We start from the raw sequence: 26,200 nt of genomic DNA on the forward strand, positions 1-26,200 counted from the left end.
CCGGTGGGTTCCTCAGGAGGGCGCATTCCAGCGCCCCCTTACCCCCGTCCTCAGCCCCGAAATTCTGATTCAGCAGTTTTCCAGGGGAATCTGGGCATCTGTGCTGCCAGGGAAGAGCCCTCAGAGGGGTGGCTTCAAGGGCGTGACCTCCCTTCCAGTTCCCACCGGTCAGGAGGGGCCCTGGGCCCTGGGCCTGGGCTCAGGCGCCGGGCAGACCGTGGGCTCAGGCTGCGGAAGGCTGAAGAAACAGAGGGTGCCGCCTCTCCCCTCCGCTCTGCCCGGCCTCTGGTGCCACTGGGTTGCGAAGCCGCCAGGGCAGATGAGGCAGCTGGCAGTCCGACCAGGACTCCATCTCCTCGGCTCTGCTTCTCATCCCTGGACACGCAGGTCAAGGGCGTGTGCCCACCACAGCACCTGGCACATGGCGAGTGCTCACACACGGATTCATGTTCTGGAGCTTTCCAACAGTGCCTCTCCTGGCTCTGCCCCGTCCCGTGGCTTCTTCCCACCCTTCAGGCGTCCTTGTCTCAGTCGCTGAGCCCAGTGATGATTCTGGGGCCCTAGATAAGTCCCTGTCCTCGGCCCCGCTGCAGGGCCCGCCAGGCTGTGGGGTGACAGGAAGGGGCTCCGCCCGAGGTTGAGCTCCCCGCACGCTGATGACAAGCGGGCGACAAGCCAGGTGGTCGCAGCCTGCGGGTGTGGTCGCTTGGCGGGCTCCCTGACAGCTCACCGCGGCTCCTTTCCGACAGGCCTCCCATGAGAAAGCTCTGCAAACGAGACGTGTGCAGAAGCTGCCACGGAGCCAGGGGTGGCCAATCGTGGGGGAGGGACCAGAGAATCAAATCAAAGCTGTGATGATATTCGTGCTGAGTGTTTAACTCACAGAACCTGTCGCTGAGCCACCTGATAACAAAATTTTTTTCATCGACTACTAGGGAAGCTCAGCAGTTTGAAGAGATCAGTGGAAGGGCCTGCCAGGCCCCTGCCTCGGTGTCCTCAACACCATCTCTGTAGTAAATGGCAACTTCAGTTGAGGGGCACTTACTCTTCAAGGCATGCGGGCTAACGATCAATACAACCAGTGATGCCAGCCTCACACATGGATTGTCACCGACTGCTCACGTGGTCCCATGAGGCTTCAAATAGTCCCTTTACAGATGGAGGAACTCTGGGTGAGGCAGGCTGAGGAACCCACTTAAGAGCTAAAGTAAGGAGCAGAGTCACGCTCCGATCCTAAAGGCAGTGGGCTAGTACCATTTAGAACTAACTCACCTTTAAACAACTAGGTTATATTCTAGTTAAGAAAGAAAGAAAGGAAGCCAGTCACAGAAAACCACATAACACAGTAAGTGATTCCATTTAAAGGAAATGTCCAGAATAGACAAATCCTGTTTGGATTTGACAGAGACACAGGAAATAGACACACGGACCATCGATCTGTGGTCGCCAGGCTGGGGAGCAGGCAGGCGAGTGGGGGTGACCACTGATGGCACAGGCTCCTTTCCGGGGTGATGACAGTGTTCTAAAATCTGTTGTGGTGATGGTTTGATTGTTGCACAGCTCTGTGAATGTACTAAAACTGAATTAATCATGCACTTTAAATGGGTGAATTGTATAGTCTTTGAATTTTATCTTAATAAAGCTATTAAAAAGTTAAAGAGGGAAAAAGCACATGTGCTAGTGTCCTGGGGCTGCTGTAACCAAGGACTCGCATGGGGCGTCTCGGAGCAATGGGAGTGAACTCTCAGCGCTGGGGTCAAAGGTGGAGTCACGGTGTGAGCAGGCCTGAGCTCCCTCTGAGGGCTTGGGGGGTGCCGGCCCCGGCTGGGCTCCCTCCTCTGCTTGTCCAGAGCCCTCTTGCCCCTGTCTCTTCCCTCTCTACATGTCTGTGTCTGTATCCAGGTTTCCCCTTTGTATAAGGACACCAGTCCTATTGGACTAGGGCCACCCCGTTGCCCTCATTTCAACTTGACGGCTTCTGTAAAGACCTGATTTCCAAATAATGTCACATTCTGGGGTCCTGGGGGTTAGGGCTCCAATATGTCTTTTGGTGGGGGGGGGGGACACAATTCAGCCTGTGACAGCAAGGAAGGTTATAACACATTCTGAGAGACTCTAAAATGGTTTTAAGTTTCAACTTAAGTGTTTTTTTTTTATTAAGGTATCATTGATATACCATCTTATGAAGGTTTCTGAGGAGCGACATTGTGGTTGCTACATTCACCCATATTATCAAGCCCCCACCCCCATCCCATTACAGTCACTGTCTGTCAGTGTAGTAAGATGCCATGGAGTCACTACTTGTCTTCTAGTGCTGTACTGCCTTCCCCATGAGCCCCCTTACATTATGTGTGCTAAGCATAATGCCCCTCGATTCCCTTCTCCCTCCCTCCCCACCCGCTCTCCCCACCCCTCCCCTTTGGTAACTACTAGCCTGTTCTCGGAGTCTGTGATTCTGCTGCTGTTTTGTTCCTTCAGTTTTGATTCGTTGTTACACTCCACAAGTGAGGGAAATCATTTGGCACTTGTCTTTCTCCTCCTGGCTTATTTCACTGAGCGTAATACTTTCTAGCTCCATCCATGTTGTTGCAAATGGTAGGATTTGTTCCTTTCTTGTGGCTGAATAGTATTCCATTGTGTATATGTACCACCTCTTCTTTATCCTCATCTACCGATGGACACTTAGGTTGCTTCCATATCTTGGCTGTTGTAAATAGTGCTGCTATAAACTTAGGGGTGCATATATCTTTCTGAATCTGAGATTTTGTTTTCTTTGGGTAAATGCCTAGGAATGGAATTCCTGGGTCAAATGGTATTTCTATTTTTAGTTTTTTGAGTTCAGCTTAAGTTTTAGCATTTATTCAGTTTTCAGAAAAATTAACTGATGCAGATCCCCTTAGTCCACAGGCCTGGACACATGGCCTTTCCTGCTCCAACCTCTTCTGTGGGGATGTCTGCAGGCAGGTCCTGTGCCAGGGCCTCTCCTGGCCATGTGGGAGGCCAGCCGGCACCCGTGTGACCAGCTCATGCCTTGGGCTCCTGCCCAGTGGTGACCCCAGGGTCAGATTGCAGTTTCCACAGCCAAGGTCGCAGGGTTCCCCTGCTGTGGGCATGGAGAGGGGAAGGGGTGGTGGGAAGGTGCCCACAGTGATGCCCCAATGCCCTGTGCACCTTGGCTTCTGCAAACTCATAAACTGCTGGAGGTCATTCTTTTGTTTTGTTTTTTCAAATCAGGGCTGAAAGTTTTCTGTTGAGGATTCATTCCCCACCCCCACCCCCAAAAGCCATTTGTGAGAAAGAAGGGGGCCTGACCTTGAGGTACAGTGGCTCTCCCTGCCCCAGTGCACCCCTGTCACTGACTGGGTGGCCGGACACATCCTATGGGGTGCATTTCTCTGGTCCCCAGCTCAGAGCCTTCATCCTGGGTGACCTGCACTTTGAGCAAAGTGGGTACCTGTGGGTCCAGCCCATCCCATGAGCATGTTCTGGGACTCGGTGCCTGTTTCCCCAGCAGGTCAAAGCTTCTCCAGGGCTGGGCTGGCCTCTTGCTTCTTTTTAGCTCCACCAGGGCTTTCACCAGGTAAGGCTCACTGAATGGTGGTCCGCCGGTTGATTAAAGGAGGCGACGGCATCACCCAGCCCTTCCGTGCGGCCCTGCTGCCCCGGTGCTTCCTTGGGCATCAGAGGTTCTGCTCCAGCCGCAGGCCTGCCCCAGAGGTGACTGCAGGTGTGTTTCCGGGATTTCTGTTGTTTACCTCCCACCACTTCCCACCTTGCTTTAAGGTTCAGAGTCTGCGGCTCTCTCCAATGGCAGTTGTCATGGCATGAGATGCCCGAATAGGACTCCTTTAACACCTGTGCCCCACCCATAATTCAGATGGGCTGCACTGATCTCCTGGCTTGTAGATTCCCACCAGCTCCCAGGCCCTGTTCACCTCCATGAACGCAGAGCTAATGCTTACACGGTATACACGGTGTGCCAGGCAGTGTCTGTCTCTGTGTTTAGAATACATGTGTGTGTGTGTGTGTGCAAGTGTGTGTCTATCTCTAGGTATACACACATGCTCATTAGTCCTCAAAGCAACTCTGAGGGAGGCACAGCTATTATTAATCCCATGCCACAGGTGAGAAAATTGAGGCATAGAGCAGTTAGTGACATCCAAGGTCCCAGCGCTAAGTAAATGGCAAAGCTGGAATTTGAACTCACAGAACAGTAGCATCCATTTAAAGGGATAAATGAAGACTTTTATCCTTCCCAGTACGCTCAGAAAGATGAATCCAGTTGGTCTAAGAGAGGACGTGCTGGGGGCGCTGAAATAGAGGGCAGTATGGAGGAAAAATTGTTTTATCCCCCAGTGTGATCTGTGTTCCTTTCAATTAAATCGGGAAAACTGGTGCATGTTAAGCACAGCCTGCCTCCTGTCACCTGGGCAGCCCAGAGCCTTCTGTTCAGCGGTGCCTTTGAGGCAGTTTTAGGTCACAGACTTTCAGAACCGTAGCACCTGCCTGTGCCAGCCAAGCTCAGCTGCCCAGCATTCAGCTGTGGACGAGCCAAGCCTGCCTTCCCCCCTGAATGGAGAAGCTTGTTGCCACGAGCCTTCCAGAGCCTTCCAGAGCCTTCCAGAGCCTTGGCAACTTGTCCAGGGACCAAAGGGGGGCACATACTAGGGGGCCTTCGTGGACAGTGTGAGGACCCTCCAGTGCTTTTCTTTATCTCTCCTGCTCCTCTCTCCAACTCTCAGCCTCAACTTTATTCCTGTCATGAAGCTCTTTTTTTACAACTTTCTTCCAAAAGTTGTTTCCTTTAGAAACCTCTATGAAGACTGCTGTCTGTACCTTACAAGGTTCTTCTCCAACCCTCTGCCTGCTTGTTCCTTGTTGCCATGATTTTCCTCCCATCCAGGACTGAGGTCCGTAGGTTGGGGGTCTCTGTCTTCTGTTTCTCTTATGTCCCAAAGCTGGGCATTCCATGAATATTTGTGACTGGAGAGGGGCTGCTGAGAGAGCCAGGGCTGTGGTGGCCCTTGGAGACCCCCAACAGACCAAGGGGACATTATGTTAAGGGAGAAGCCTGTCTTATGTTTAGCTACGAAATGAAAGAAGAAAACGGGGGTCCCCACTCACCAAACTGTTTCTATTGAAGGCAAGTATACTTGCCTCCCAGGTGACAGGGCTCCCACTTCTAGGGGCTGAGGAGCTTTCTCTTCAGGTGGCCGAGGGGCCTGGAGGGGACATTCAGTTAGACTGTGCAGCAGTCAAAATAGTGCCCTCCCCAGGAGCTGTCGGGTGGGCCCCTAAAGTTAACAGGGTGGAAGCCAGCGCAGCCCTCGGCAGTGGGATCAGGAGAGTCCTGGTGGCCAGGGGGCTGGGATGTGCTCAGAGAGGACGCCAGGAGGAGGAGAGGCCCGCGTGGGCATTGTGCACATGTACTTCCCATTTGCTCCAAATCCAGCAGTGCCCCTTTAAAAAAAATTCTCTTCATTGTATCTATTTAACGTCAACTTTATAAGTATATTTAAAATGACTATACCAACATATACTAGTACATCTTTTCCCTCTTTCCCTTTTTTATTGAAGTGTAGATTACATACAATATTACACGATATTATACAGTATATATATAACATTGGTTTCAAGTGTACAACATAGTGATTTGACAATTACATACGTTACAAAATGCTCAGCATGCTAAGTGTAGTCACCACGTGCCACCGTGTTTTATTATGGTATTACTGGCTATATTCCTTCTGCTGTACTTTATATCCCTTGGACTTCTTTGTTTTGTAACTAGACATTTGTACCTCTTCATCTTCTTTACTTATTTCACCCATCCTATCCTCTGGTGATCACCAGTTTGTTGTCTGTATTTATGAGTCTGTTTCTGTTTCTTTGTTTTGTTTTTTAAATTCCACATGGAAGTAAAATCATATGGTATTTGTCTTTCTCTGACTTATTTCACTGAACATAATACCCTCAAGTCCCAACCATGTTGTTGCAAATGGCAAGATTTCATTCATTCTTCTGGCTGAGTAATATTCCATTGTACATATGTACCACACCTTCTTTATCCACTCATTTAGGTTGCTTCCATGTCTTGGCACTTGTAAATTATGGGGCAGTAAGCAGGTGTGCATATGTCTCTTTGAATTGGTGTTTCTGTTTTCTTTAGAAATGAGTGGATAATAAGACATATTTTTTTGAGGACCCTCCATACAGTTTTCCACAGTGGATGCACCAGTTTACATTCCCACCAACAGTGCACAAGGGTTCCCTTTGCTCCACATCCTCACCCACACTTGTTAGCTCCTGTCTTGTTGATGGTGGTCATTCTGAGGGGTGTGCGGCGCATCCCACGTGGTCTTGATTTGCAGCTTCTGGCCACCACGGCCCCTTTAGTGCACATCACCTCTTTGGCTGCCAGCACACATGGCAAATCTGTCCCCTTCTGTCCTCTGTTCCCTTCAGGCCCTGGGCTTGTTCAGGATGAAGCTGGGGAAAGGTCACTGCAGGGCCTTGTGAGCAAGCCTGGCCAGCCTTCTGGAAGGCAGGTCGAGCTCTCCTTGCCAGGTACAGGAGGACGAACTCATGAGCACGTGGGTTCTAGTCCTGGCTCTTTCAGCACCAGCCACGTGGCCTTGGGCAAGTCACCTCCCAGCTGGTCACATGTGATTGAGATCTTAGGTACATGTTAGCTTACTTGATAGCGGTAACTCTGTGATTTTCCCGAAGGCAAATGCTGTGACACGTGTGTGTATGGTCAGTGCACAGGGCACCTCACTGGGCCCTGTTCCACATTCGGGGCTCCCTGTGGCCTGGGAGCAGGCTCCAATGTGGGGCTCAAGGGAGGAGCCTAAGTCTCTTTAAGACCCTTGGGACTCCAGAACTTGGCTGTGAAAGACAGGGAATGTGTCCCTCTTTCGGGGAGTTGCTTTGGTTTGGGTTCCTCTTCATTAAAATCAGGGTGTGAGGTCTCAGAGATTCCAAATGCCCGGGCAAGCCTGGAGTTCTAGAACTGCTGGTCTCGCCTGCACAAAGGCATCCAGAGGGTGGCTGGGTGACCAGTGAAGCTAAGGCAATTTGGCTGTACAGCGAACCTGTGGGTTTGGTAAATATCGGTGTCCTCCAGTCCTGGAGGTGAATGAGGTCGTGTGTCCCCCGACCCTGACAGCCTCAGATCCGGGTGGTACGTGACGATGAAAGGAAATCTTGGACCAGAGTTTCCCAAACCCCCACAGATGATTTCACGCAGCAGGCACAACCTATTCTTATGGCTCAGAGGAAGTCTTACTGCGGCCCCTGGGCAAATTCACTCTGAGCAAAAGCCAGAGGTATTCTTGGGACAGGACTGGCCAACTAAAAGCAGAGTTCAGCAGCGGGTCTTCTGAGGCCTAGGATGCAGGGCCAGAAGGCATCTGGCCTCTGGGCTGCCCACCGGGTATGCTGGCGGGATCATTCCCGGCCTCTGAGCCTGTGCCGCCCACCTGAGTCAGCACGCATCTTGAGCACTGCTCATGTCACCAGTGGAGCCCTATCGTTCCTTGAACTGGTTAGCAGGCCCTCTGGTGTTGATTCAAATAGGGATGTTCGAGGTGCTGAGTATGCTGACTCCCAACTGGCATCTTTTAGAAGCTACTGCAGAGCCCCAGCATGTTGCCCAGAGTTTGGGGACTTGGAACAGTGGCCTCAAGCTGTTGGTGGGAATGGGATTCCAAAGTAAAGCACCCCACCATCAATATCCCTGCCTGAGTTGGTACATCTCAGGTGCTGCTCCCAACAGATGGCCAAGCCAAGCCATGCCATGTCCCCTCTCCTGGGTGCCCGGCTTCTGAGTGACACACAGCACAGTGCTGTGGCAGGAGCCGGACACTGGCCTGGGGACCGCTCTTGCCCCAGTGTCTCCACAGCCCTGCTGTCCTGGCCTCTGGCTGTGCCACGCACAGATCTGGCAGCCCCAGGATTACTGGCTCTAAGCACCGGGATGTGTTGGCTGCCTACAAAAGGAGGGAAGATAAGGGCTTTACTGAGCAGCTGCTGTTGGTCTGCAAGTTTCCGCAAGTGGCATGACACACATGCCTGGTGCTGTGGCCAGCATGGTCGTGGGACCGGGGCTCCCTTTGCTGGTAGGGCTGCGGCTGCATTCCTTACGCTGCCTCATCACAGGGATGAGCTTGGCATACAGTATTTGCCTCTTAGGCTCATGGCTGAAGATGACACGGGATTTGGCAAAGGATTTGTGCCAGATTCCTGGGATGCTAAGAAATCTGACCTGGTCTGTTACGCAGGGCCAGGGGCAGGGGGGCCCTCTTACTTGTGTGCGACATGTGTTTCTAGCCTCCTGGGTCACTGGCACAGCCGAAGTAATACAATAGTTTAAGGTAATAATAGTTTAAGAGTTTCCTGCCGCAGTCCCCACGGCACTTGAGGTCTTTGAAGTCACTGCTCTGATTTCCAGTGGTTTCCTGACACTACGATGCATGGCTCCACGGGAGCGTGCTTGACGATAATCCCATTCTTGCACATGCGTGGCATCTGACCCTTCTCCGTTGTTGCCAGGACTATCTTTGGGCACAACCTTTGTTTGCATTTCAGATTTTCTTTGGGGTGGACCCCTAATAGGGGAATTACCAACTTCAGAGTTCCTTGTTTTTAATGACACAAGTAATAAACAAGCCTGTGCCACAGAAAAACCAGAAGATACAAATATGTAAAAACAAATGAATAAAGGGGTGGGGCATGGATCTGTCAGTGCGGAACACAGCCGCGCTCTGGAAGAGACATACCTGTGGTTGGACACTGGGGTGGCCGCTGATATGCCTGTTACCGTGGCATCTCAGCCTCACTGAGCTAGCGTGTCCTCACTGATAAACTCGACCATGTTTTACCCACGTCACTGGTGTGCAGGTTGAGGTGCATATGTAAATGCCCAGCACTAAAAATATGCTCAAGAAATCAATTCTGGGCAAGAGGGCGGGCATCAACCTACAGATGCCAGGAAGCCTGCTGGGCATGGAGGGCCCCGTGAGGACCCTGGGATGCAGGGTTGCTGAGGGACCCACCAGGCTCTGGGTGACAGCCTTGTGCAAGCCCTAGCAGTCGTAAGTTGGATGGCTGTGTACCAGGCTCTCATGGGCCTGAAGAATTTGGCCTGTTCTGTAGGTGGTATGGAGCTGGCATTGTGGGTTTTGTTTTATTTTGTTTTTGCTTTCTGTTTTGATCTGGCAAGGGTGCTACGAGTAATGCACAGAGAGCTGTGTTTAGGAAGATTAATTGGTGCTGGGGAGGCAAGTCAAAGGGGAAATGCCACAGGCAGGAGCTTCCTGAGATTGCCAAACTGGGCCAGCAGTGGTCTTCCAGCTTTCCTAATGTCTTTGGTCTACTGGGGCTTCTCCTTCAGGAGAGCGTACCTCCCCCCTCTGAGGAAAGTGGCTGGGGAAGCTCAAGGGTCTGGGGAAGCTCAAGGGTCTGGTGAGGAAGTGTGGACCTAAGGTTCAGGGGGATTTGGAAAGTGAACATAAATGCAGGTGAAAACAGTAACTGCATTTGTAGATGGCAGCTTGCAAGCTGGAGCAGGGCTGTTTATGCCCCTCAATCTCTGATAAATAACACTGGGCATCCGAGACGTGGAACTGCCATCAGTCAGAGCTGCAGAAATTCACCCACACCTAAGTCATTGGCAGGCAGTTGTCTCCAAGTGCAGAAACCTTGGAACACTTTGGATGGTGTAGCCCATTTCCCTGGCATTTCCAGCTATTCCAAACAAAACTAATTAGGCTTTTTTCCTCAGGCTTGTTTGTATGTTTTGGAATAAAGCACACAGAAAATAGAACAAGCCCAGCTAACCCAGCGAGTCTAGTTCCAGAATCAGCAGGAGAAAATATTGTGATTGGCTGATCTCTGGTGAACCACTAGCCAGTGCCAGGGCCCCGGTGGAGGGTGGCGGCCCTTTGCTCATCACTAAATGGCACCGGCTTGCTGCTAAACCACGAGTTTATGCTAGCACTGCCCTCTGGTTCTAGAATAATCCTGTACATCCCAAGCTGATGCTTTTTTTGTTGTTTAAATGCTTGCTCATCCATTAACCCAACAGCAGCCCTGGGAGATGTACAGAGCAAGTGTTTTCACTCAGATTATCAGAGGAAGATCTGAGACTCTGAAAAGTGGCTCCAAACTGGCTGTTGTCGTAGAATGTCTGTGTTTAGGTCTGAGAGGGCCTGGAGGTACTTGAAATAAGACATTACTCGTTCTGCAGGCAAGAAAACTGTTCTTGTTTAAGGTGACTTCTCAGGTGATCAGCTGCCTGCAGCCAGAACCGAGGCCAGGCCTCAGGGTTCCCAGTGCCCAGAGAGATCTTGCCACTGTCTGTGCTCCTGGGTCTCCTGACAGACAGGGACTGACCCTTACCCTCCTGGGCTGAAAGCAACTTGGAAAAGCCACAGACTCCCAACCCCATTAGGAATTTTGTTCATGAGCCTGGGTGGGTAGCCATGCAACGCTTCCTTCTCCAGGAAGCCTTCCTGCATCCCTCCTTCACATCTGTCTTTTCCTACCTATCTGTCTGTCACCCTTACCTGAACCACAGATTTGCCAGCTAAGTCATATCATAGAATCAAAGAATAGTTCTTCAACAAAGAATCCTCCCCTGCTTGAATGCCTTCAGCGATGAGTCACTCACTATCTTTCCAAACAACTCCTCCATTGCCAAAAAGTTGAAGTCATCAGTAAGTTTTATTTAATAGTGAACACTATAGGATTCTGAAATGGGGACCCTCATTTTCTCCCAATTCATTTCTTCCCAACCAGTTTGCACACCCCTTAGGGAAATGTGTTATGGGCACCAGGGGTTTGTTTGAATCAGGGATAGTTAGACGCGCAGGCACTAAAATGGCTGTCATGAAGGAAGTTCCTTACCCTCGCGGCCTCCCTGGAAACAGGAGGCTCAGCCTCTCTGCAGGGCCACAGGCAGAAGGAACCAGAGGAAAACGTGGGCAAGAGCCTTTATTGTGGTTTCCACAGGAAGGAATGCCAAGAGGGGTTTAGCATTAGCTAGTTTGAATCATCTCAGCAGGCCCTGGGTGCAGGGGCCTCCCCGAATTGTCTGGAATCTGCCCTGGGGTGACCAGAGTGTATCACAGCTGGTGGAGGAGGGAAGGGTGGGCCGGTCTGCATATGGACGGTGTGCCCCAGGGAGCTGCTTACTAGCTCTTGGGATTGACCAGCCCTGGGATGGCAACCCCACTCAGGTGTCAGAGCATCGGAATTGTAGGAAGTAAGACATGGTTAATACAGTCAGGGACCATATGCCTTCCACATGTTTGCAGGCTGTCTGGTTAGGGGTTGGGGACCAGGGTTTCGGGTGGTAGTTTGAAAGGCACTCAGAGCCTTCAGAAGGGCCTTAGCCATCACTCTCGACAGAGAGAGAAACTGCATTCTCTATGTTCCGATGTCAAGGACCCCCAGGGAGTCCAGGTTCCTGAAGCTTTATGCTGGGGTCCTCTGAAGCTAACCAGCCTTTGCCTGAAGGGATGGGGGCAGTGCAGGGCAGTGTGCTGGCCGAGGACCTCAGGCCCAGATGCTGCCAACTGCTGCATCATCGGCCTCTCCTGCCCCCATTCGTCCTGCTGCCTGTCTTTTCAGAAGACCTGGCTGGGCCCTCCCTCCTGCTCATTTGCCTGTGTAGTAAGGAGTTGCCTCCCGGCATCCGGACACAGGTGGTGATGACAGTTCGCTGCATTCCCGGCCAGGAGGGATCTGCCTGTGCTCCGCCTGCGTTCTGAGCAGCACACCAGCTCCAGCCAACAAGATCGTCGCCTGTGCCGTCTCAGCCCACCTCATGCTGTCTGCCATCCGCTGGTTGAGCTGCTTCGGGGACTGGGAACTCGCTCAGTCCAAGTCCCCATCTGTTGCAGACGAGCAGCCGCAGCAGCTCAGAGAGCAGCCGAACCCCGGAACTCGCCTCTGCTGACGGGGCTGGGAAACCCTTTCTCTCATGGGCATTTGAGTGAGGCGGCAGGGTTTTTCAGAGCTGGGAGCACTGTGTCCCCCATCACTTGCCTCCTGTCAGCCAGCATTTTACAGCCTGCACTTCTCATTAGCACCCGGAGGAGGAGACCTCCAGGACCACAGGGCTGAGTAAGCAGACCTGCTGGAGCTGATTCTGAATGCATGGCGGTTGCATGTCCCTGTGTGTGCGGCTTCTCCCCGTATGATGCTTTGCCTCCTCTGTGAGCAAGACGGATGTGGAATAGTCCTGTGTCCTGTCGGAGCCTCTTACCGCATTAACACCCAGGTGGAACCGAATGTTCCTTCCCTGCCTGGGAGCTCTGTTTCCTCCTTACATAACTTTTTCTTGGTGCTTTAAAGAGAGTAACTAGTGAAGGTGGGTATGGGGGTGTGTTCCTTCTGAGGTGGGCCTCTCCTCCCCAAGCCCCCGCCGGCTGCTGGGGGAGCTGGAGCTGTGGCCCCGCCCCCCGCCCCCACTCGGGCTTAGTGGAGTTGACATCCTCTGCCTTCTGTATCCCTTCTCCTGAGTCATCATTGATTGAATTTGTCCCAAGTGGGAAAGGTGGGGGATGCTGTGGGGGCCTTTGGGTGCAGCCTGAGTTGTCCCTGGAAGGCTCTGGACCACAGTCAGGAGTTGACTGGCCTCCTGCTGGAGGAGAGTGAGCTCTAGAGCGTGACCTGTTGCTTTTAACTTCCACGGAATACACTGGAGAAACAGAGGCTAGAAGGAGGGGTCCTCCCCGCAGCCCTGAGCCCAGGCTGCTTGTGATCTGCAGGCAGGAGCCCGTGGAGGCTGAGAACCAGGAGTGGAGTCCTGGGAGGGACCAGGGGTGGGGGGTGAGGGTTTAAGAGAAGAATGAAGCTTTATTCTGTGCTTCTGAGCATGCTGTCTAGGTGAGGGAAAGAAAAACAATATTAGACAATTCAAGACTCAGGGAAGAGTAGAAAATCAAGTGCTAGTTCATGGCAGCCTCTAAATGCTGAGGACAGACAGCTTGGGACAGGGCCGTGCAGAGGGGCTGGGGCTCAGCAGGCACCCCCTCCCTCCCCAGGCCTGGGGGACAGTGGGAGGCAGGCAGGGATGAGTGCTGTTCAGAGAATGTGGGAGCGCAGGGCCGGGGGCGGAGTGCCAGCCCATGAAACTGCCTAGGAACACACTGAACAGATTTCAGGGAGGGAACACAGACCCCCTGGCCAGTCTGGCTCGGGCCTTGGAGAACAGCCCGGCTTGTTCAGCACCCACAGGGGTGCGGCAGCTCCAGGCTCCCCACCTTTCCAGGGGCTCCCCCAGTTAACGTGGAAGCTTCGGAGTGCTACATAAACCTAAGGTGGGGTTTTTTTGTTTTCTTTTTTTGTTTTTGTTTTTTTAGCCTAACATTAGACCTCTGAGACAGGTGTAAACTCCATTTTATAGAAGAGGAAACTGAAGGTTAAATTCATTCAGCCAAGAAAAGTCTAGGATATTAAGGCGCTTTGTCTTCTCGCCTCATCTGAAGTCACAAAGGCCAAGCTGGGAAGAGAGGTTGAGTACCCTGACACCCAACCCTGTCTTTACTGAGGGAGCCGGGTGGGCTGGGGGTGGTTGGTGGACCTCATCCCTGGTCTGAGGGCTTCTCCTAACATCTGGCCCCAGGCCAGTATTAAAACCAGCTCTTTATTGAAACAGTCTCTTGAGTCCTATGTGCCAGGCAGTGGCCGTTCCAAGGTGAGTTAGATACTTACTAATGGTGCTGGGTAGGCGGAGATCCCTGAAAATGGAGGCACTAATTTGGGGTTCTCATTTCAGCTTGGCTGTTGACTAGTGGAGTCCTTCTGCGGTTTTTCCAACCTCTCACCGCTTTCTTCCAGACCATAGACCCTTTCCTTCCTTTAAAAGTGTTCCAGTCTCTCCTCCCACAAGATGCCCACATGGACCGTCCTGCCCCATCCACTTCTGGCAGCCCGCCTTAGCATTTCCTCATATGAGCCTGGGGGCTCATATGAGTTAATGTCCATCCTTTTTGTTTTATTCATTATTTTGTATATTCTGTTCAGCTAGTTCTTGTACCTTGATTCAACGTGGACATTGTCCATTGATAACTCCCTGTGCTCAGCTAGGGTTTCATTTGTCTTGTCTCCATATCACCTCCAACCTGCTATTAGCTGTTTATGTTTTGGTAAATATTTATTGACTGTGTGTTCAGCACCAGGTACCCTCTTGAGATTTTCATGGATGTTAATTATTTTCTTGCTCATGATAATCCTGGCAGGTTTGCCCTGTTTACGCATTGAGGGTATTGAGCTCGGTGGAACTTCAGTCATCTCCCAAGATTGAGACCAGGGCTCAAACTTAGGCCCTCTGCCTGGGAGGGAGCCCCAGAACACAGGTGGGTCTGTATGGGCAAGTGGGGAGCATCCGGTGGTGAAAACTTGCCTCTTAGCTGTCACTATGGCATGGAGACTTAGCAGGAAACTGAGGCAGGATCTCTGAACCTGTGGCTGGTTGAAGGCTCTCTGCTTGCCCATCCCTCCAGCCCCAAGGTCTCGGTGTTCCAACACCAGGCCTGGACAGCATAAGCCTATGAATTCTGTGTCCTCCAGCAAACCGTGAGTTCGTGCCCCATGAGCGTGACTTAAAGTCTGAGCACCCTAAAGGGGTTAATGACTGAGCACAGACCTCTGACCTCAGTGACTGAAATTTTCATTAGGAGAAGGGTGGAATCAAACCCCAAGCAGCTGATGCCCAAGAGCCTGGAAATGTTTCCTGGTTAAACCACAGTCCCTTGGCTCCAGGCTCAGGAATGGGATTTGAGTGAGTCTGTGTCCTACTCTTGACCAGTTGGGGGCCATGGGCAGATTATTTCATCTTTCTGAGCCTGATTTTTCTCCTAAGACAGAGGTGACACTGAGGCCTCACAGGCTTGGGGTGAAGACCAGGTAACCCAGGGCTAGTTCCCGTCATGTGGTTCCCAGCTCCTGATAGAGGCTCAAAAACCGTGGGCCCCTCCATCAGAAAACGGAATTCTCCAGGTCTGATCCCTCTGATTGTGATCAGGAAGCTGAGGCAGGAGGGCTTTGGGTTCTGCTGGGTTCATACGGGCCCTTGCTATTCCGTTGGCTGGTTCGCCACCTGTGCCTGGTGATGGTCCAGCCCAGCCCTGCCCTCCTGCCACACCTGTCCTGCATGGGTGGTTTGCTTTCCCTGTGGTTGTCAGCTCTCAGTGTGGTGCCCCTGCCAGCTGTCTCCTGAAGGTCAGAGTGACATCTTCCTTGAACATATCTTACTTTTTTTATTGCTTTCGGTATCTTTTACCCTGAGGTCTAGCATAGAAGGAGGCAGGGAGAAAGCAGAAGAAAAACAAACTAGACTTGGGTTTTTGTTTTGATGTTACTTTGCGAGTGACGTATGTGGTGGCATTTTATTGTCTCGTGTCTGCTTTTAAGGGGGTTTGCCACCTGCCTGGTAACAATGGCTTTAGCTCATTAGTCACCGTGAGTTCGAGCCTCGCTGTACGGATTCCAGTAAGTAAGAGACAGGCAATTGGTGAGGAGGTGGGAGTAGGGCTGGCCCCGTCATCTGCAGGCAGTGCCCACAATTACCTCCTGCTGTCCGGGGCCAGGCAGCCCTGGGAGGGCAAGTGAGGCCCTGGGGAGGGTGGGTAGGAGAGATAAGATGGAGCGCCAAGCCTCAGAAAACCTTGTGGGGCTTTTCCTTTTCTTATAACCCAAACAGCTGATGTTTTTGACCTGAAATGCAGACATTCTCCTTGATTTGCAAGCTGCTGTCGCACTTGGAGTCATGTTTTCACGGCTGGAAGCACTCCTGGGGCTGATACCCTAGATCGTGAGCCCTGGAGTATTCTGAGATGCTCGAGCTGGCCTTCCCCCTTGGGAAGGGTGTGGGGAAGCAGACGGAAGGCTCCCCTCTCCTAGTGTGGGGGCAGCGCACAGCCCTCCGAAGGGCCAGGACCAACTGGCAGAACCGCCCGTGAGCACACTGGCCATGGGACTCTCAGGAAGGAAAGGAGATGACAGAACACGAGGTATAGCTGATTAAGGAGAAAAGGCTCTTTCTGGGACAGGCGCTGGGGCTCTGGCCCAGCTGGCAGCTCCAGGCTGGGCGAGGAGGAGGCTCCTGCACTTTATACAAACCAGAGCCGCCAAGTCCTGCCCACCCCACGCTTCCTGTCAAAGCTAGGAGGTGTGTGAAGACATTTTCAGAAACATTTCCCCCAGGAAGGATCAGAAGGATGATTTCTGCTCATCAAAAAGTTGAGTGGATGTGTTCTGTGACTGCCGTTACTAGCGCCTCGTCCTTCCCTCGCCGGCTTTGGCAGGAAACAAGTTCTACAAAGGCGAGTTTTCTGGGTAACAGAACCTCCCCCCGAGAAAGAGTGCTTGACAGGCTAGAAGCCAGGCAGGTTTCCCATTCCACTGTCAAGACTGAGCCCATAGGGAATGTGGACGTGTCCTTGGAGGGGGCGTCTGCCTTTTAGTATAGAGCAGAAATGATACACTTCCAGGCCCGGAAGATGAACATGAAAGGCCAGTTCGCAGATACTTGGGGGGCAAGCCGGGCGGTGCATGCACAGACCCCAGAAATAGGGCAGGCCTGCAGCACTCCTGGCTGAGGTCGGTTCTCACTCCCCCAGGGATGCCAAGGGCTTCTTAGGACCTGCTACTGACTTGGGTAGGGGCAGGGTTAGGGGCTGGGCCCAGAGAGGGATTCATCCATTTCGAACAGATTTTCTACTCAGATTCCCAGAGCCCTGCAGGCCTGGGTGGAAATCGCCCTTGAAGTTTAGGCCAAAGCCCAAGCCAGGCGTTCCCCCAGAACTGGCCAGGCCTGGCTCCGAGCTTGCTGCAGACATCTGTCACCACCCACTCGCTATGACTCATCTCACACTTATCCGCTCAGATAGCAGAGCCTTCAAATGCGCTCACCAGTTGGCCTTCCAGGACACACCCAGGGGGACATGGAGAGGAGGGTGGGTCTGAGAGGAGAGGAGGGCACGCCCCAGTCAGGCTGGGGGTGAATAGGAGACTCAAGGTGCCTGGGGACCCCTCTGTGCCAGGCCCCTTAGGAGAGCGTCAGGATGCCCCTTCAGGCCTTGCAGACCCCTGGGTGGTCTCACCAGGGGCCACCTGGCAGCTGTCCCGAGAAGGACTTGCTCCTTCCCCTGGCCGCGTGAAGAGAGCCCTGGTCAATCTGTCTTCTCTCTGCCCCTCTTCTCTTCTTTCTTCCCAAATTGCTGCTTGGGAGATGAGAGCCATTTCCCCTCACTGTCTCTGAAGTGGGGAGGAAAGGTTTCCACCAGTGGATCAGAGCCCCAAGTATGTCTCCAGATGGGGCCCACCCCTCCCACACCACAGTCCCCTGGGGGCTTGTTAAAATGAGCGTTCCTGGGTCCCAGGCAGCCTGCTGAAAGAGATCTCGGGGCTTCTCAGCAGCATCTTACATGCACCGGGGACTGCTTTGCAGGGAGAAGTATCTGCACCTAGAGTGACTGAGTTGGAGTCAACCTTACCGCTCCTGCTCGTGTATCTAGAAAGAAGATTCTAGACCTTTTTGCCCAAGGCCCTACTAGTCACCAAGTCTAGCAGTTTCCTCCCAAATCAGCTTTCTCTAATTTCCTTCATGGAGAAAGATAAGGAAATCATTGTGCAATTACAAAAAAAAAAAATCCAAAGACTATTTTTCAATAATCCCAAATGCCGAGGGACTCTGGATTCCAAGAGCTGCCAGCTACGCCTCATCTGGAAAGCTAACTGGCAAAAAACTAAAGTACTATACAAAATGCACTTAACAGTAAAATAAATCTGACATTGCCCAATCTCCAGTCTCTGACATTGGAGGTACATTAGGGTCTCAGTAACGCCACATTGAAAAAAACTAGAATGCCAGTGAGTAAGGACATTGGGGTGAAAGAAAGTAACTGTGGTTGACAGTCTTCATCCCGTTTAAATATCCACAAGTTCTTGGTGCTCAGTGATCCCTACACTTCCTGCTTCACTGGAAAGAAAGGAGTGGTTTATGGGGAGGAGGGTGCGGGCATCATGGCCTCAGCCCCTAGTGCTGCTGGGCCTCCCCGTCTCCACCCCTAGGACCTTCCTTTATATCTAGGGTCTCCCATCCAGGGCTCCCCAGACTGGCCTTATCTGAGCACTTTTTCTGTCTAACAATTTCCAGCCCCTCCAAATGTCTCTCTTCTGTCTCCCCAGCCTTCAGGGTCCTCTTCTGAGATGAGTTAATCCAATAACCTACCAACTCAGAGAAGGGGTTAGTTTAATGAGTTACTTCTCCTGCTTTTCATTTAAATATTGCCTTGACCCAAATAAGGGGCCTGAGGATAGGGAAATAAGCACCTGAGTAGGTTGGTGACATCTCGCACTGTTGGGGATTACCTGTGGGGGACTCGGGCTTTTGGTGTCCACCAAATCTTTTCTTCTAGATCTGTAGCAACTGAGCATCTAAATTGGTTTCTGGAGGTGAAATGCTGGCCTTTCAGATCCCAGGAAGGGGGAGAAGGGCCACTGTGCCTATTGGGTAGGTATAACAAGGTACTTTGGCACCCAGGGGAGATTCAAAGCAGAGGATTTTGCTAGGGAAATAAATATAACTATCACCCACTGCACAGCTGCTTCCTGAAAATTCTACTCCCGCTACATGAAAAAGCAGGATTAACAAGGTAGACATCTGTTCTGGGTTCTGTAGACTGCCTGTTTTTCTTTTTTCTCCCCTATGGTACAAGGATGGGTGGTGGTTGACCAGTCACTTCTGGCCACCCTTATTGACATATAGCTTACCTATAATAAACTCACCAATTTTAAGTATACAATTAGAGAGGTTGTGATAAATGTACACTGTCATGTGACCACCACTGCAATCGTGATATGGAACATTTCTATCACCCCTAAAGAGTCCCTTCTGCCCTTTTATAATCCATCCCCTCTCCCACGCCCTTCTCGAGATGGAGGGGAGGTCTGTGTCTCTGGGTCTGTGAATACTCGGCATCCTGCACAATCCCAGACATGCAATGGCTCCTTAACAGATGTAATTTAAAAGAGCAAATACATTAGTGACTCAAACGTATTTTTTAAATCCCCCTAAGATTCCTTTGGTTCCTCCCATCCATCCTAAGTTTGGAAGATTGTCTAGCAAGCATTTGTTAATAAGTAATTTCTGCGTTCAGTCATTCCTGAGAGCAGCCTTCTGATCAGTTAGATAAATCAGTGTTAGCAGAGTGGATGGAATTGCAGCTAAAAGCAAACTCACCATCCTCATGGCTTATGCAGCCGCGGGCAGGGGTGCGATTTCCTTTCCACCTCTTTAAAGACTGGGAACTCTGCAGAAGCACCCATGGCTACCTTTTGTTTTCCCCACCCCAGACCAGAAGCCGCCAGCCTACATCACCCGACTGCCTGTTTGGGGGTTTTGGTAACAAATGAGGGGTTCAGCCCTGAGCAGTGTAGGGGCTCACCTGGAAACACCTGCAAAAGGCTTTCTCAGTAACAGGGACTTTTCTGTGCCCTTGACTTCTCAGCAGGGATCCAGCCCCTTCATCCTGCCCTGATGACCTGCCCTTTCACCTGGGAGTTTGGGACAGATGTTAGCAGGTAGGAGGGTGTGGTTGCATTTGCCTCTCTCCTAATCAAAGCTCTGAGAGAGAAGATTCTATGGGCCACCCCTGGACTCAGTAATAATAGTATCTCACCCCAAAATGATGGCAGCTTGACCATAAAATCAGTGAAGTATTTTAAAGTACTAGGCAGCATTTTCCAAGTGATTGCCATGCACCACTTTAATCTCTTCGCATGTTAGCTCATATTGTTGTGTTTACTTATTTATATATGTTAACTCCTGGTCTGATAGGAACTCCTTTGATCCCATTTTGTAGAGTGGAAAGAGGGACAGAGAAGTTAATTTTCACAAGATTACAGAGTTTTCTGGTTACCTCTTGCTGTATCCCAAACCACCCCAAAACTTAAAAATATGACTTGGGATCATCACGGGCCTCGGGTGGCCTGGCACAGCTTAGTAGCCCCAGCTCGGGGATTCTCGTACATCTGCACAGAGGTGACGGCCAAGGCCAGAATGTTCGCAGGGCTTCTCCCCCTGCATCTGGTGAACTGGCCTGGGCTGGCTGTGCCCCTCTTCCAGGCGCTACCTCTCCATGTGGCTGGTTTGATGGTCTCAGGGCAATGGGATTTTTAACAGGGAGGTTGGTTCCCCCATGAAAGATTCCACGAGATCCACGGATAAGTTTATCATCTAACTTGGAAGTTATGTGGTGTCACTTCTGCTGCGTTTCTCTTGAAGAGCCCGCACCCGAGGGTGGGAGGTAGACCCTGCTTCTGGTCGGGGGGAGCGTGTGTGTGCTGGGAGGGAAGACGTGCACGGTAGCCAGACAAGCCGACACGTGAGCCCTGCTTGGAGCTTCCTCCCCACCAGCTCATAAACTTGGACCAGGAGCCATGGGGAGGAGCTACACATCGTCAGCAGGGGGCACAGACATCCCATTAAACATGTTTCCTGGAGCACTGCTTTTGTCCCATTTTATTCATAACAGCCAAGCCTATTTGGATGGAAGTGGTTTCAGGACCTGCATCCTACCTGCAGCTGGAGAAACACTGTCCCACACGGCAAACTTGCACACCTTGACCTGTGATGATGCACCAAAGACAAAATGAAATGTGCAAATGTAGGTGTCGCAAGTGCCATTTCTCACCGATCAGCAAAAATCCAGAGATTGACAGTGTATCTAGTGATGAGGCTGTGGGGAAAGCCACAGTTAGCAGAGCAAAGTGGCCCAGCCCCGGCAGCCTGGGGGTGTGTGTCAGAAATCAGCTGTCCTGCCCTTAGCAGCAGCCACACTCTGGGGCTCGTTCCCAGGAAGAGGGAGAACCTACCAGAATCTATCAGGTTGTCAGTGCAGCAGCATTATGATGGACAAAGACTGGAAACAGCCTGTGACCTCTGTGGTGATACCGGAGCACTCTGTGCAAAGGTGTGTGCTGCCGATTCCCAAAAACCGCTACATGCTGTTGTTGAAAGACCTCCCAGATACAGAGAGTGACACGCACGGTGTAGGACGGTGGTGTAATGTAACAGGGATCCCTATGTACTAGAAGGAGGAATATTTGACGTAGGCATTTCCACAAGGAAACCCTAACTGCGTGTGCAAGTACAGGTGATCACTGGGGGCCGGGGTGTGGATGGGGACCAGGGAAGGTGGCCCCAGTTTCCATTATGCATCATTTTGTTCTGACATTTGAACCCTTTGGATTTACTTCCTAGCCACACACGCACGCACACATACAAGGTAGTTGGATAACACAGCTCACAATCTCTGCAGAGATAAGATGTGTATGTAAATCACACATGGACAATGCTTGAGTGAGTTTATTTTAAACTCTCAAGTATTAAAATGCATAGAGTGAGTGATCGTTTCCACCCAGACTCATTAGAAAAGGTATTGGAGTTTGTGGCACCTGAGCTGGTTCCTGAAGGATGAGTGGCAGTAAGTGGCTGAGAGGAGGTGGAAGGTCAGTCCACGCAGGAGAGCGTGGTGTCCCCCGGTTTCTCAAACTGTGGGTGTGGGAGGTGAGAAGGTATGTTGGCCTTGGCTGTCCCTGAACTCCGATATGCAAACCACTGACTTAGAATTGTATTCAAAGTATTTTTAATTGCAAGTTGTCAGTATAAAGGAATTCCTGTGATGTGAGAAGCAGGCTTTTATTTTCCTTGAAAAAGCAAAGCCACAAACTACTGTGTTATGTACCTGCCTCCCTGCTGGGGCAACAGCTGACCCAGAAGTTTCTGCTGTGCTGGTAACTCTGGCCTCCAGGACAGCATTTCTCTCTCCCACCCCCTTATATAACAAGCCCCTCCAGAACCGAATGGGTTTGCTGGCAGCAAAAAACAAAAACAAAAAACAGAAGACCTAGCAAATTCCTTGCTTGGATTTGCTGGCACTGTGGTTTCTGAGACCCCGACCAGAAACCGAGAGGAACTCTGTGCCCACCGGGGCCCAGCCAGGGCCTGGGATTTGTCCACCCACTCCAGACATCCGAGGCTACCTGGTGACGCCAGCTAGCACCTGCTTCCATGTGGAGTGTGATGACGGCCAGAGCCCTCAGCGGCAGGGCCCACACAGGCTGCCTTGGCCAGAAAGGGGACCTGACTTCTCAGACCTGCCTGGCCGTCTTGCCGCTTCACCCCTCAGCTTTGCTCTCCCCATTTATCATCACTGCCTGGAGGCTGAGCCTTAGACAAGACCCCCTGGGCTCCTCTCTCTGAGTCTGGCATGTACAGACTGCCTGCTCCCCTGTGTTCTGGAAGGACACCGAGCTGTGGACATAGGATGAAGTGACCACCTCACCTCCTGTCTCCTGGGGTGACCCAGTGACCACCAGCTTCCTGGGGGAGCTCCAGGCAGGCCCCTCAGCTAGATGGCAGGCTTGCTCTGTCTCCTATAGGAACAGCAGAGTGGGGTGGTTGAGCCCAGCAGGATGCGTGGTTCGCTGCCGATGGCCATCTCTAACCATTTGCGATTACCTTTTTTTAAAAAAATTAATAGACCTTTTTTGAGTAGTCTTGGATTTATAGAACATTGAGCAGAAAATATAGAGTCCCCACACCATGCCTTCCCTCTGTGGCCAGAATCCCCTATTATTAAGCTCTTGCATTAGTGAGGTACATTTGTTACTATTGATGAGCCTTTGTTAATACATCATTACTAACTGACATCCGTAGTTGACACTGGTTTCACTCCTGGTGTTATCCATTCTCTGGGTTTTGACGAATGTATAGTGACCTGTGGTCAGCAGTCCTGTCATCGGGGTGCTGGGAGGAGAGGTGGTCTGGAACGGAGTCCGGGCTCTGGAGGGCCCTTGGAGGACCGCCAGGGTCAGAGCCTGAACACCTCCTGTCTCTGATATGGAAAACTGAGGCCCAGAGATGGGAAGTGAGTTTCCAGTTGGCACAGTGAGTTGGGGCAGAAATCTGTACCAGGCCTGACACAGAGAGGGCATAGGCTCAGCTCAGCTTATTTTGAACAGGAGCTGAATTATAGTAAAAAGGATCAAAAAATAAATTTTAAAAAGTGCTGGCTGTTTGGTCGTTTTGAGTGTCATTAGACAGCACTGGGGGCAACTCTGGGCCAGGAGAGTCGCCGGAGCCCTCAGGGGCCCTAGTGTGCCAGAGGGGGGCACTGTGGCTCCCAGCGCCCCCTGCCCTCCCTGACCTCTGATCCCCATGCAGAGCTGCTCTGTGTGTGCCTGATGGGGCCCTGGCAGGAAGGGAAGTGGGCAGATCCCATCTCCCGGACCTACCGGTCTCCACATGCCAGCTTCCACAGAGCGCCTGTCCGCAGGAGGATGCTGAGGGTTCCATAGTTCCTGAAAGTTCTTGGAGCAGCTGCTCACCCTCAGGGCCATGACCACGATCATGGAGGATTCCAGGAAGCAAGAAATTCACACAGAGCCAACACACGACAAAGAAGGGCGATCTGCACGAAGGCCTGGTCGCTGGAGGAGAGGTGCCAAGACACCAACAGCCCTTAAACCGGAGGACAGCTTGAGTACTAATTACGCCCGACGCTTGCTGTGCGCTCAGCACAGCCAGGCCTGTGCTCGGCGCTCCCACCTGCACTGTGACTCTGTAGGTGGTGGTTGTTAGCATCTTACATAAAGAAACACAAGCTAGAAAGTCCAGATCAGCTACACAGCGCATGGTGTGATAGGAGAGAGCTTGGCTGGAAGTCACAGGACCAGGATCTGCATCGGCTGGCCATGACTCTACCATGTGGCTTTGAGCCACTCCCTTGAATCTCTCTGGACATCTTTTACCCCACCTGGAACTGAAAGATTGATTTGGAAGATTTCTGTGACCTTTTCCAACCATAACGTTTTGTGGCTATTATTTCCCAGGGCTTAGGTGTCAGGAGACCTGGGGCTCCCCAGCAGGCCTGGGCCGGTTGGACACATGCGCTGACGTGCACCATCTGAAGGGGTCTGGGTGGGTGGTTGCCTCCAGTGGTATAAATGCTCTTCTGGGTATAGCGGTGGCCGAGGGCTGCAGGGGTTGGCAGGAGCCCACATTGGTTCAGAGAGCAGTGCCCACTCCTCAAAGGGCCAGGGGAGGGACAGATGGGGCTGGATGAAAGGGGAGGCGGGAGGGATTGCCCACCTCTCCAAGACACTGAAGCCACATGCTTCTCTCTTTTACCCCATACATGTTTCTTGTCACACCAAGAGGGGCAGGGGGGCCACCCTTCCTGGAAAGCTACATGTACTGCCTCTAAGCCCATCCGGTGCAGAACCGTTCAGGTTCGTGCACAGCACAGTACGATATATATTTTATTCTTTGTCTGTGTATGTGAGTAATTGAAACAAAACTTTTAGGAAACAGTAAGACGCATCCTTATGTATTCTCATTCATAGTTTGGTGGTTGTGTCATTGATTTCATGGCCCACAGACGGGTTGGGACTATGAGTTTGCAAACTGGCCAAATGCCTCTGGAGCAGCCAGTCAGCAGGGAGATGGTGAGAAGAAGGAACAAGTAATGGCTCTTCTCCTGATGCTCAGCGCAGGGGCCCCTGCACTCTTGTGAAGTCCTGGGAGTTGGCAGCTTCCCCTGAACTCCTGGTGCTTTTGAGTGTGTGATGTGCTGGCACAGAGCAGGGGGAGACACAGGAGGGATGGAGGTGTCCTTGGGCCCCAGTAGGAAGTGCTTGGGAAGCATCGTTTGCTGTGTGGTTTTGTAACTATGCACATTGGAGATTCTGGCCGTTCTGAGCTGAAAGCTGCTGCAGCCCTCAGCCCCGGGCCGCATCAGAGCCACAGTGCATGGGTCCGGGAGCAGAAACCAGATCTCTAAGCCCTGACTCCTGCCCAGGCTCCTCCCGCACAAAGGAGGGTGTGCCTCGGAGCCGCCAGCAGCACTGGGACCATATACAAATGTTCCTTGGGTGCCCAGTTTTATTCAGTGTGTGGTGTCCCTGCTGCGATTGGTCTTCAAGCCCAGACACAAACTGCCTGGTTTTCCCCTGTGGTGCCAGCAACTGCCTGTGGGGCCAGCTGTTGGGGCCTCAGGTCAGCCAGGGGCCTTTGGTCTGCTGGACAGACCCAGCAGCCCTGCTTCCCCGGTGGCTGGTTTTCTCCTTCGGGAGGAGGATGTTCACATGTGGGGCCCTGACGGCTCGACACCCCAACTGGCCGGGCGGTTGTGGTACCTGTGGAGAGCCCAGCACCAAGGCTGCCACGGCCTCAGTTGGTGGCTTGGCGTTTGGTTTGTGGGTAAAGAAATCCCTCCAGAAACCCAGAGCTCACCTTTCCAGACCCCATCCTGAGATCTGTCTTGTCTTAGTAAAACAGTGGGATGTCAGAGCTGAAAACAGCCCTAGAGATGAAGGCCCATCCCCCCAACGGCCGCTCACTGTTCCGTCTGTGCTCGCCCCGGGGAGGCCTAAGGGACCCAAGATGCCCCATTGGAATGTCCTCCTCTCATCTCAGCGTCTTGGTGTTTGCCGAGTTCTGGGCTGCCGCAGTCCTTTGCACCTCAGTAGGAGGAAGCCCAGTGGCACCTTTCCCAGCAGCAGTCGTTTGAGTCCTGCTGTGGCCTGGCTCTCTGGTGGAGCGCGTCCCTCAGGTGGATGGACGAGGTCCTTGCTGCCATCCCGCTGCAGCGTAGGTGGGAGAAGGGGCGAAGGTGCGGGTTATAATGCGTTGTGACCGGGTGCCTGTGGAGGCTCCACGGCACTTCCCTGGCAAGCAGCCTAGAAGGGCTGCGTCCATTTACCAGGTGAGGTGACAGGAGAGGAGGCTGCGATGGGATGGTGGACCTTTCTGAGCCTGCCTCTCCTTGGTGTCTGGAACGCCCCTCCGCGCTGGTAAAAGTAGGCCTCTTAGGGCTGTTGCCTGCTTTTCATATGCCGGGATGGACAACCTTTCACACCCATCTTTGTCCTCTCTCTCTCTCTCTCTCTCTCTCTCTCTCTCTCTCTCTCTCTCTCTCTCTCTCTCTCTCTCTCGGCTGTTTCCTCTGGGGATTTCTCACGGCCCTTGGCAAAGTGAAGGCCCTGCTGTGTGTACAGAGACCCCCTGCCCACCGAGTGGGTGCACTCACCTTCCTGGAGGCCACCAAGAGCCTCTGACCTGCTGCCCCTGGGGGGCCGCCTTCTCTCTCCATGGCCCCCACCCAGCTACTCCAGTGAGGAG

The 26,200-nt window shown here is 52.2% G+C and overlaps 1 protein-coding gene across 6 annotated transcripts in view; it reads left to right on the forward strand.

The window, feature by feature from the left end:
• Nucleotides 1-26,200, forward strand: part of PRKAG2 (protein kinase AMP-activated non-catalytic subunit gamma 2) — a 272,371-nt gene that overhangs the window by 39,822 nt on the left and 206,349 nt on the right. Inside the window, exon 1 of one of the 6 annotated variants that reach the window (XM_073238189.1) lies at nt 11,681-12,129. The exons of the other annotated variants lie outside the window; for them this stretch is intronic. The gene's annotated coding sequence lies outside the window, so the exon portion shown is untranslated. Of the gene's footprint in view, nt 1-11,680; nt 12,130-26,200 lie in introns of those variants that run through there. 6 annotated transcript variants of the gene reach the window in all.

This window comes from Manis javanica, chromosome 6 (assembly GCF_040802235.1).
Source record: "Manis javanica isolate MJ-LG chromosome 6, MJ_LKY, whole genome shotgun sequence".
Classification (NCBI taxonomy): Eukaryota; Metazoa; Chordata; class Mammalia; order Pholidota; family Manidae; genus Manis; species Manis javanica.